Genomic DNA, 11,497 nt, shown 5'->3' on the forward strand with positions numbered 1-11,497 from the left:
ACCTAAATGTGTAAATTGTCATGAGAGGGGCCACACAGCAAAAATCTGCCCACTAAATGATGAGCCCATGCAATGCAACAGCGTGGAACCTTATTCGCTGTTGTCCCAATGTATGGGCCCTAGCCCAGAGGACCCCTTGAATAACCATCTGTGGGCATTTGTAAAGGTTAATGGTAAGAGGGTTCGGGCACTTCTTGACTCTGGGAGCATGGTCACACTAGTGTCCGAATACCTCTTGCCCATTAAGAAGAAACAGAGAAACAGTTCACAAAGAGTGGCAATTTGTTGTATACATGGGGATAATCATGAATATTCCACTGTTGATGTTTTTTTTGAAACAGAGTTTGGTTCTTTAGATTTCAAGGTGGGTATTGTACCCAAACTGGCACATGATGTGTTAATAGGGACCGACTTTCCCCATTTTCTAAAAATGTGGTCCCCCGCTCAGAATAGCGCCCAGAGTTCAATAGCGGACCATAACGAAGTATTAGAAGAAACAAATCCTTTCCCTTTTTCAGAAATGGAGGTTGACGAGGGCCCAAATAAGAAGGGGGAAAAGGAGGAGTGCTGTAAAATTCCCTTCCCCATCACTACTTTGGTAGGGAATACCCCAAATCAAGATGTTGAGCAGACACTTACCACCCCAGAACCGGATAAGACCCTCGCTGACCTAGAGGTCAGTCCTGGGAGTTTTAAGAAGGCCCAGTGGGAGGACCCCACATTAGCGGTAGCAAGGGGAAATATACGGGACCAGAATAGTACTCCTGGCCAACCAGATAGGTCACTTGCTTACCCCTACTTCGAGGTAGAGAACGACCTAGTATATCGGGTTGATAAAAGGAAATCAGTTACAACTAAACAATTGTTGGTACCACGGACATTCCGTAACGTAGTATTACACCTCGCACATAGTCATCCATTGGGGGGACACCTAGGGGTGGAAAAGACAAAAGAAAAGGTTCTCCGAAGCTTCTATTGGCCTGGGGTTCTGGCAGAAATTACGAATTATTGTTCCTCATGCCCAGAATGTCAGATCACCGCCCCGTTCAAGGCGTACCGCAGCCCATTGGTACCCCTTCCCATAATAGAGGTACCATTTGACCGGATTGCTATGGATCTAGTAGGACCCCTAATAAAGTCTGCTAGGGGACATCAGCATATATTGGTAATATTAGATTATGCCACCCGATATCCGGAGGCAGTTCCCCTACGTAGCACCTCAGCTAAAAACATAGCAAAAGAGTTAGTAGTTCTGTTTTCCCGGGTCGGGATTCCTAAAGAGATTCTATCTGACCAGGGAACACCATTTATGTCCCAAGTAACGAAAGAGCTATGTAAACTCCTAAAAATCAAGCATCTCAGAACCTCAGTCTATCATCCACAAACAGATGGTTTAGTGGAAAGGTTCAATAAAACCTTAAAGAGCATGTTACGGCGGGCGGTTGATAAAGATGGGAAAAACTGGGATTGTTTGTTACCGTACCTGTTATTTGCCATTAGGGAAGTTCCCCAATCATCCACAGGCTTCTCCCCGTTTGAACTATTGTATGGCCGACACCCAAGGGGTTTACTGGATATAGCCAAAGAGACTTGGGAACACGAGGTTACCCCTTACAGAAGTGTAATAGAGCATGTTGCCCAGATGCAGGACCGCATTGCTGCAGTCCTACCCATAGTGAGGGAACACATGGAGAAAGCTCAAGAAGCACAGAGGAATACATATAATAAGGGTGCTAGGGTCAGAATTTTTTCTCCAGGTGATAGGGTACTAGTTCTGGTTCCCACCGTGGAGAGTAAATTCCTTGCTAAATGGCATGGGCCATATGAGGTCTTGGAAAGAGTGGGAGAAGTAAATTATAAGGTAAGACAGCCAGGTAGGAGGAAACCTGAGCAAATATACCATATAAACCTACTCAAGCCCTGGAAAGATAGAGAAGTCTTGTTAACCCTAGTACCCCCAGGTCCGTCAGAGAATCAAGAAACTGACCCAGAGGTTAGCATAGCTGAAACCCTGTCTGTTCATCAGAAACGAGAGGTTCAGAATTTAGTGAGAAGAAACAAAGAAATCTTCTCTATACGGCCAGGTCGAACTAGCGTAATTGAACATGACCTAGTCTCTGAACCAGGGGTCCGAGTTAACCTTAAACCGTACCGAATCCCAGAGGCCAAAAGAAAGGCTATAAGTTTAGAGGTTAAAAAAATGCTAAAACTAGGTGTAATTGAGGAATCCCAAAGTGGGTGGAACAGCCCTATAGTCTTAGTCCCAAAGCCAGATGGTACAACAAGGTTTTGTAATGACTACCGGAAACTAAACGCGGTGTCAAAATTTGATACTTATCCTATGCCCAGGGTAGATGAACTTGTAGAGAGACTGGGCAAAGCCCGATATCTCACAACCCTAGACCTAACAAAAGGGTACTGGCAGGTTCCCCTCACAGAAAGGGCAAAAGAAAAGACAGCCTTCTCAACCCCAGACGGCCTCTTTCAGTATAAGGTGTTGCCTTTTGGCTTACATGGAGCTCCCGCCACATTCCAAAGAATGATGGATAAAATTTTAAAACCACATGCTCGGTATGCTGCCGCCTACCTGGATGATGTGGTAATCCATAGTGAAGATTGGCAATCCCACCTTCCAAAGGTCCAAGCTGTGCTTGACGCAGTCCGGTCTGCTGGACTAACTGCTAACCCCGCTAAATGCACTATTGGTCTGGAGGAGGCCAAGTATCTGGGATATTCTATTGGCAGAGGTTTACTCAAACCCCAAACACTCAAAGTGGAGGCGATACAAAATTGGCCAAGGCCAGTTACAAAAAAACAAGTAAGGACCTTTTTGGGGTTAATTGGGTACTATAGAAGGTTTATTCCCAATTTTGCAACTAAGGCAACCCCACTAACTGACCTCACAAAAGCAAGAGGACCGCTAATGGTAAAGTGGTCCCCCGAAACCGAACAGGCCTTTAGAAGCCTGAAAGAAGCTCTCTGTGCCCAACCAGTGTTGGTCACACCTGACTTCTCCAAAGAGTTCGTAGTCCAAACCGACGCATCTGAGGTAGGGCTGGGGGCGGTACTCTCCCAGGAGTCTCAAGGTGAGGAGCACCCCATCCTTTATTTAAGTAGGAAACTAAATCCCCAGGAGAAAAATTACTCCATAGTAGAGAAAGAGTGTCTCGCAATAAAGTGGGCTGTAGAGACGCTCAAATACTATCTGTTGGGGAGAAAATTCCGGTTGGTCACAGATCATGCACCTCTTACCTGGATGTGTCAAAACAGGGAAAAGAATGCTAGAGTGACCAGGTGGTTCCTAAGCCTACAACCCTTTAAATTTTCTGTGGAACACAGGTCAGGGCACAAACATGGCAATGCTGACGGGTTGTCAAGGATGCACTCCCTAATATCCATGGTCGCTCATCCCTCGAGGTCTGAGCTGGGGGGGAGGATATGTGACAGAAACCAGGGGATGGTAATAAATTCCGTATATAGGGCTCCCAGGATACTAGACAGTTTCTATCCTGTTTGGCCTGGGAGTGCAGCCTTATAATACATACACTCCATCCCACAGTTTGGCAAGCGCTGGAACTGAGGGATGAGAGATCCAGACCAGAGTTTGTCTGCTGCCTGATTTCTGTCACCTGTCATGCTAATTAGGAATCAGGTATGTAAGACTGATTTCCTGTTTGCTCTGGTCTCTCCACAAGAGCCAGGAGGCTGGAAGGCTGCTGAACTACAGAGGGGAGAAGCCTCTTCCCCAAACAGGTTCAATCTTTCTGTTCATTTGTGTAAGACTGCAAAAGTACCTTGTTTTGTTGTTGGGAGTGGAAAAGCCACTTCCAACCCTGAGTCAGGGATATCTAAGTTAAGTTATCGCTCAGGTGAGCAGCTTTTGTTTTGATCTGTTTTCTGTTGTATGCACTGTGGCAGTCTCAGTGCCTGGGACTGAATAAACCAGGCATAGCCTGTTTAAAGGAACAGTACGTGACGCCTCATCATTTAACCTACCCTAAAAGACCGTGTTCTAAACAGTCCCGGACAAACGACGGAGCCCCGGAGTAAGCCGTTTGTCACAATATGTATAGTGTTTATCGGACACGGTCACTTTTACAGCAGCCCTGTCACTATGTCTCTTGTGCATTTTATGGCTTTACTTTGAGAGATCTATTCTTGCCCTTTCCGACACCGTTTTTATTTTTAAAATATGACGATATCAGCGTTTCACATATGAAGGGTTCGGGTGGTGAAAATGAAGCACTCTCCAGAGCCCAGTGCAGTCTAAAGATTACAATAATCACCTCAGAAGCTAGAAACTGAATTTAATCTGTTTTTGTAACACTGGAAAAGTGTGTATTAATATATAAGCTATGTGGTCAGTTCACAGAACGTTAAATAAAAACAAATAAAAAAGACCATTAACATTCTATTTAACACTTTCATGCCTGCGAAGCATAAACCTATTTGCTGCCAGAGAGGCACATCTGTTATGGCGCCTCTGACAGCACATGGGGTTAAGGAGGTAGTACTTAAAAAACATCCATGTGTGTTTTCTTAATATGACAGCACAAGCCCCATCAGGTTGGATAACACAATGCAAGGCCACAAACACTGGTTACTAGCATAAGTGCCAAAGTGCTGTTTAATAAAAGGGAGCGTCGGGAACAGAACACACATTCATCTTGTAGGATACGCAGAAAGCGTGCACCTCCATATATGGTGGCAATTAACCCTGTCACTGCCTGAGAACAGCATTGCAGGTCACTCTGGAAGCTAACAGTTTAACCCAGGGGTAGCCAACACCAGTCCTCATGAGTCACCAACAGGTCAGGTTTTCAGGATATCCCTGCTTCAGCACAGGTGGCTCAATCTGTTGCTCAGTCTACAACTGCACTACACTGCAAAACCTGTTCATAGCTCTTGAGGACTGTAGTTGGCTACCCCTGGTTTATGTGGTGTAAGTTCTGCAGAGCTCAAACATTGCCGTGTAAGTAAATACTTATTACAAAAAGGGGCTTTGTTTCATCACATGATTGTGTTTAGATTTTTAGAGAAAGTGTGCTCTTAAAAAAAATAAACGGGGGGGGGCGTCTTATTATAGAGCAAAAAGTGTCTGAGTAACCTCGTGAGCATCTAGTAATAGTGAGCATCTAGTAATAGAACGGGTCTCTTCTTACACAAGCATTTTGTACACACATGGAACATATTATATGTGTCAAGTCTATAAGCTTTCGGTTGTAAATACAAAGAGTATTAGAGTAGCTAAATGATCAGTTAAGATCATAGCAAGTTCTTTCAATTATAAGGTTTAATTTTCACCCAGGAGCAATGGGAAAAAATGCTATGAACAATAAATAAACGCAGTTGAACTGACCTGGATGTCAAGAAGAAATCAGTCATGGACAACCTAATGGTCACATTTTTACAAACTAACTTCTCTCACCAGTATCTTTCCTTAACAAACAGTGTGTAACTTCCACTCTATCCAACAAAGCCCCACAAAGCTCCTTGCCATAATACTACACATGTAACTCATTTAAAACGTAGAAAAGAACATACATCTGGCACAACGTCTGCCAAAAACTAAAAAAATTAAATTAAAAAAAAGATATAATGATTCTGTCATTTCTCAAAAAACCTGGAATAAGCATTTATTCAAACATGCTGCAAACCCCACAAAGTTCTGAGAGGAAAGTCAGACAAAAAAAAACAAGTTTATAGACAAGGAATAACCATTTGCAGCATGATTAACTATCAGCAAAAACAAGAGAGTTAAAAAAAAATGTCAAAAATGTGAAGAAGTTCACAGAAAAATGAGCATTATAGCATTTAGCAGCTGGGACACTGGTTTTTAGGTGTGTTAATGCTGACTGCGCACACACACTGGAACAAGTGTGCCAGCTATAGTTACACTGCAATGTCATGGAAAAGGCATGTGGGACACTGCCCATGTACATGGATACTACAGCATGTGCTTATAAAAACAGCTGGACACTTATTCTTATGAGAAAGGTACAGTATGCTTGTATGAAGCTGGTTTTGACATTGGTCTGATTCTCTTGTACATGTTCTTCATAAGTACTGAGACTTTTCCAGGGAAATGTAGAATGATTAGTGACCAGATGCAGATTTGCTGTGAGTTTGGTACACCCTGCACCTTGCATCTCATGTCAGCAGTGTAGCTCATTCTTACAAAAAAAAGGCATAGGCAGGGCTCTGGGAAAATAGTGACACAACCCTATAAATGACATGTTAATGTGAAACTTCAGAAACAATTCCAAGGTCACAAGGTGCTTTTTGTAATGCGATGTCCTGGTCTGTTATTTACACCTTATATTCTACACAACTAAAAGTCTCATACATCAACATGACCTTATATGAATAGATCATTTGTATAATAATGATACAGTATTCAGCACGGTCCTCTCACTGTGCTATTTATTGCCATTGTCCTTGAGCCAGAAGACCCTCAATAACGCTGCAGTAATAGTTAACCCCCCTAGTGCCAGACGGGTCACTGTGCAGAGCACTGGAGGGGTAACTTCATTACAAGACCTTACTCCAAATCCGGACCCGGATCATACACAATGATCACCACCCTCAGCCTGGAAATGACCAACTTCACAAACTGCAACAACGACAGTAATACTAAACCGAGACAATGCAACGCAATCCTTTGTGTGTCCCTGGGAGACCATGACAATAGAAGGCACTGCCCATGGCAGCATGTAACACATGCAGAGGACACATGCAAGAGATGGAAAGTGGACGTTACCTTCAGAGCAGCATGTGTGCAGAATCACCGGGGGACTCAATCCTTCCTCTGAGATCCCCAGCACTGATCTCTTCTGTACACTGCAACATCCACACCACGCCTGGATCACCCAGCCAAGCAGAATGGGGCTCGGCTGGCTCAGGGTTGGACTTGTGCTTGCGAGGGGTAGAGTCAATAACAGACACGCCCTGTGCACCTAACCAGATATGTTCAATTGATAACAACATTCGATTGCAATAGTAGATAGATATATAGTCTTTGCATTGCAGTGCCCAGGAATAATTATTATTAATAATACATTTTCTGTCAATTGAGATTCAAATCATTCTCTTTACATTTACATAGCATGAAGTTGAAGAAAAGACCGGTCCACCTAGTTCATGCTATGTTCGATTTAGTCGACTATGATACTCATCCTATATTTGTATTTATTTATCCAGTGGAAGGCAAACAATTAAACTGAAGCAATAGCCAATTATGTCTCATAAGGGGAAACAATACATTCCTTCCTCACTGCAGTATTGGCAAACAAATGTATCCCTGGATCAACATCCATCCTATGTTTGTATACATTTCCTTTGTAAAAGGATATATAACTTTTTTTTTCTTTTTTAATATATTCTATCTGGCATCACCGTCTCTCTTGTAGCAAATTCAATATTTTAACTGCCCTTACTGTAAATAACCCTTTCTTCTGCTGCTAGTGAAATCTCCTTTCCCCCAATCTCAAGGGATGGCCACGTGTCATGTGTCCGGTCCTTGGGATGAAAAGTTCTCTCAAAATGTCCTTGTAGTGACCTTCAATATATTAATAAATAGTTATCATAGCCCCTCTTTGATAAAGCGTTGTAGTGCGTGAAACGCGTTGGAGTAGTTTGTAGTCATGGCTGCCATGCATCTCTTATGAGTCATTAAATCTGTTTTACCAGCAACTATTTTTCGGACACTGGCTTTTCTCATGGGAGCATGCCCATGGAGTTCTGACGCAACAGGTGCCATAAGTAAAACCAGGTCCCAGACTTATCAGGCATTCTGGTTCCATTGCTACCAAGGACATTTTTGTGACATCATGGATTTGTCAAACTCTTTGACAAAGCGCCCTGTGCGCGTTAGAGGATCCGTCAGGACTCTCTCTATCTGCATGTTTTTTAATCAATACATTTTTTCAACGGACTATCTGTCCAATGTTGCATTTTTTGGCTGTGCTCCGGTTCCCGTTTGGATCCTTCTCTCTGCCGATTGCCCCACCTGGATGCACGCTGTGCTGGAAATGCTGTAGCTTCAGTGAGTACATGTTTATAACTACCCTTTGCCTTACCCGAGTGAAGCAGTCTGCTCTGCGGGGAACCGCGCTGTGCTGAAGCTGTCGGAGCCCTTCTCTGAGATCGTGAGTAACCGTGTCAACATTATTGTGCTTATTTTGCTAAGCCAGTTGTTCTATAGCCATATAGTATTGTGTGATTATTGGCTAAAAGTGGCGTTTTTTTTGTTACTAGTCTCACTTATCTCCGGTTTCTATGGTTGGATCGGGGACTGTTTATTCACAAACACAAAAACAGGCGAAGACATTAAGGATTTATTTTGCAAGATTACAGCTTTTTTCAGCTCAATACTTAACATATGTTTTTGGAGCTTTTGGGGGTTAATTGCAGCCCACTATCCTTTTGGATACCACTGTAGACACACAGATATATATATATATATATATATATATATATATATATATATATATATATATATATATATATATATATATATATATATATATATATATATATATTGCTTATAAAAGGAGAAAGGAGAGGCATTTACGGGAGAACTATTTGAGGGGCAACCAGGGGGACTTTTCTATCTGGGTCCCAGGTTGCGGGTACCTTGCTTCAATCCATCTTTATCCTGGTTTTAACAAGACACTTAAAGAGAGACTGTCTCCTAGAACCAAAGTGAATAAATTCCAGGGACGTGTTTAAGGGGTTTCATCTGGGTGATTGATGCATTTTTTTTAACCCAAATCTGACACCTGTAAGTATTTTGTGTCATGTCACTGTGTGGTCAGCAAGTGCTTGTACAGCCAGAGCCCCCCCCCCCCCCTCCACACTGCTCCTTAACCGGTTTAGTTCTCTGATAAGGACCGGCTGGGCATAAGGGTAAATAAATCACTTGACTGACAAACACTTCCTTATCCAGAAGCCCCTAAGAAATTCAACTGGTCAACTGTGGGATTTCACCATTAACCAAACGGCACCTTGGACTGGTTTTATAGTAAGCACTGGCGCGCATGCAGCCGCACACACGGCTATGCGCGTGCACGTGACATGCACGTTTTGTGCCTATAGGGTGCGTGGCCATGACATGAGAAGGGTAGGCCTCACTGTGATTGTCTCAGTGTCACGTGGCGCGCCAACAGCGCGAAAATACAAATGTCATCTTTCCTCAGATCAGCCGCACGCGCGTCTCAACTATATCAACGTCAGGTTCATACATGCAATTATCATTGACGCGCGTGCATGAACTAACTATATTACAGGCCTTAGATAAACAGTTCTGCTCAAGCTTTTGTATAAAGCTTTTCTGCTGTCCCTTTTTACCATATTGAATGTGGAAATCTATAGGCTACTTTTTGAGCCACATGTGAAGGACGACTACTGGCTTTATTCATCACAAGATGGAATTCCATAGCTCTCACTGATTACTGTATTACTGCATATTCTTTACACAGTCAAGCTGGCGGTTTTTAAAATTATTATTTTTTTCCCATTCAATATGTGCATCATTACAATCTGCACCCTGACAAGTAATTAGCTAAGTTGCCGATCGATCCGTTCTCCTGTAATCGATCACCGAATCGAGGGTTATTTAATTCACTGCTGGGGCAGCACAAGAGTACCCAGGATGCAAAGTTCTGTGTGGAAGATCATGTGACCAGGCAGGCAATAGATACAATTGGTGCACTGCTAGTGAGAGGGCGGGGCTCAAGAGCCAGAACCGGTCTCAGAAGAGGAAGGGGGGGTGACTTTGTAAATGGTTTCTATAGACACAAAAATGCTTCCTCCAATAGAATCCATTAAAAATGTCTTTAAATGTTTTTTTCCTTTTTCTTTTTAAATGCTACAAGTATTTTCTCATAGTACGGAACAAGTTAATAAAAAATTTAAAAAAAACACGTAGAATATTGCTTGAACTGCAGCAGTAGAGGACTTACTGAAACTAATCACATACGGAGAACGCCAAAATGTATTAGGTCTTTAGCCCTTATTCTCTAAAGTGCCCCATTTATGTGCGATAACGCTGGGTCGGCGCTCTCGCACTTCACAGAATAAGGGCCTTTGTTGTCCAAGTAGAAGTCACACACACTATTATATTGCTGGGCCCTGTGGCAATAAGGCACTTCAAACTGAGCACATACTCATTCTGAGTGAGCATGCAGGTTAGAGATTTAATATATTTGTTTAGTGCATCTCGGCATGATCACAGAAGAACCCTGTCAGACATTCCATCAGCAACTCATGTGTCACCAACATAGCTTAAGTTGGGAGCTTTTCTACACAAGCATCCATTGTTGTTATTGTTGCTGTTTCTTCTTTTTTTTTGTAGTATACAAAAGATGCCAGTAATTAATTACATTCATATACATCCAGATAATGTCCCCTACTCCAAGAATTAAAGTTGTTTTCATTGTTATCAGAGTTTAAAAAACAAACAAAAAAACACCCTCCCTGCTAGAGAGTCCAACAGCGCAATGCATTCCTGGCACCACTGGCAGAGGCAGGGTTAATGAAAACCATCATTAATCCCTTCATATTTCTATAAAATAAACCAAAACCATACTGTATATTGTAAATGGCTGAGATTCATTTGCTTCCCTATTCTCATCCGCAAAGTCCTACACCTCCCACAATAAATGTTGTATAAACTGCCTTAGAAAAGGTGTTACCCTTTTAGGGAGGAGTGGCTCAGTGAGTAAAGACACTGACTGGCACTGAGCGTGAAGCAGGGGAATTCACGATGACGGCTCCTTGTAACCTTGGGCAAGTCACCTTATCTCCCTGTGCCTCAGGCACCAAAAACATAGATTGTAAGCTCCACAGGGCAGGGACTGTGCCTGCAAAATGTCTCTGTAAAGCGCTATGTAAAAATACAGAAAAAAAGGAGAATAGTGTTACCAGCGATAATGCTTCATAATAGTAATAATAATATTATTACAGTGATTACTCAAACATGTGATTTACAAAAAAGGCCGCCAAGGCAAAAAATGACCAACACAGATCAAATGATACAATAAAAAACAAACAACCGGCGCCTATAATAAAGTGAATAAGTTCTGACCAATTGTAGATTCAGTCTCAAATGCCAAACAGTTCTTGGAAAGTTCTGGGCTGGTGTCTCATAGAATAAACAAAGAAACATAAATGGCAAGAAAGACAAAGAGAAAAATCATAGTGTAACCCTAAAAATAAACATCAAACACTAACAAAGAATAACCAAAATAGCTATAACAATTTAATAAAATAATGTAAATATATAAAAAAGCAAACAATTGTTTACATTATTTTATTAAATTGTTATAGCTATTTTGGTTATTCTTTGTTAGTGTTTGATGTTTATTTTTAGGGTTACACTATGAGTTTTCTCTTTGTCTTTCTTGTCATTTATGTTTGTTTGTTTATTCTATGAGACACCAGCCCAGAACTTTCCAAGAACTGTTTGGCATTTGAGACTGAATCTACGATTGGTCAG

At 42.1% G+C, this 11,497-nt stretch overlaps 1 protein-coding gene across 1 annotated transcript in view; it reads right to left on the reverse strand.

The window, feature by feature from the left end:
- LYPD6B (LY6/PLAUR domain containing 6B) overlaps positions 1–6,874 on the reverse strand; it is a 78,750-nt gene extending 71,876 nt beyond the window's left edge. Inside the window, exon 1 of the mRNA XM_075609419.1 lies at positions 6,761–6,874. The gene's annotated coding sequence lies outside the window, so the exon portion shown is untranslated. The remainder of the gene's footprint in view (positions 1–6,760) is intronic.
- Positions 6,875–11,497: the final 4,623 nt, after the last annotated feature.

Source organism: Ascaphus truei, chromosome 7 (assembly GCF_040206685.1).
Source record: "Ascaphus truei isolate aAscTru1 chromosome 7, aAscTru1.hap1, whole genome shotgun sequence".
In the NCBI taxonomy this organism is placed as follows: domain Eukaryota; kingdom Metazoa; phylum Chordata; class Amphibia; order Anura; family Ascaphidae; genus Ascaphus; species Ascaphus truei.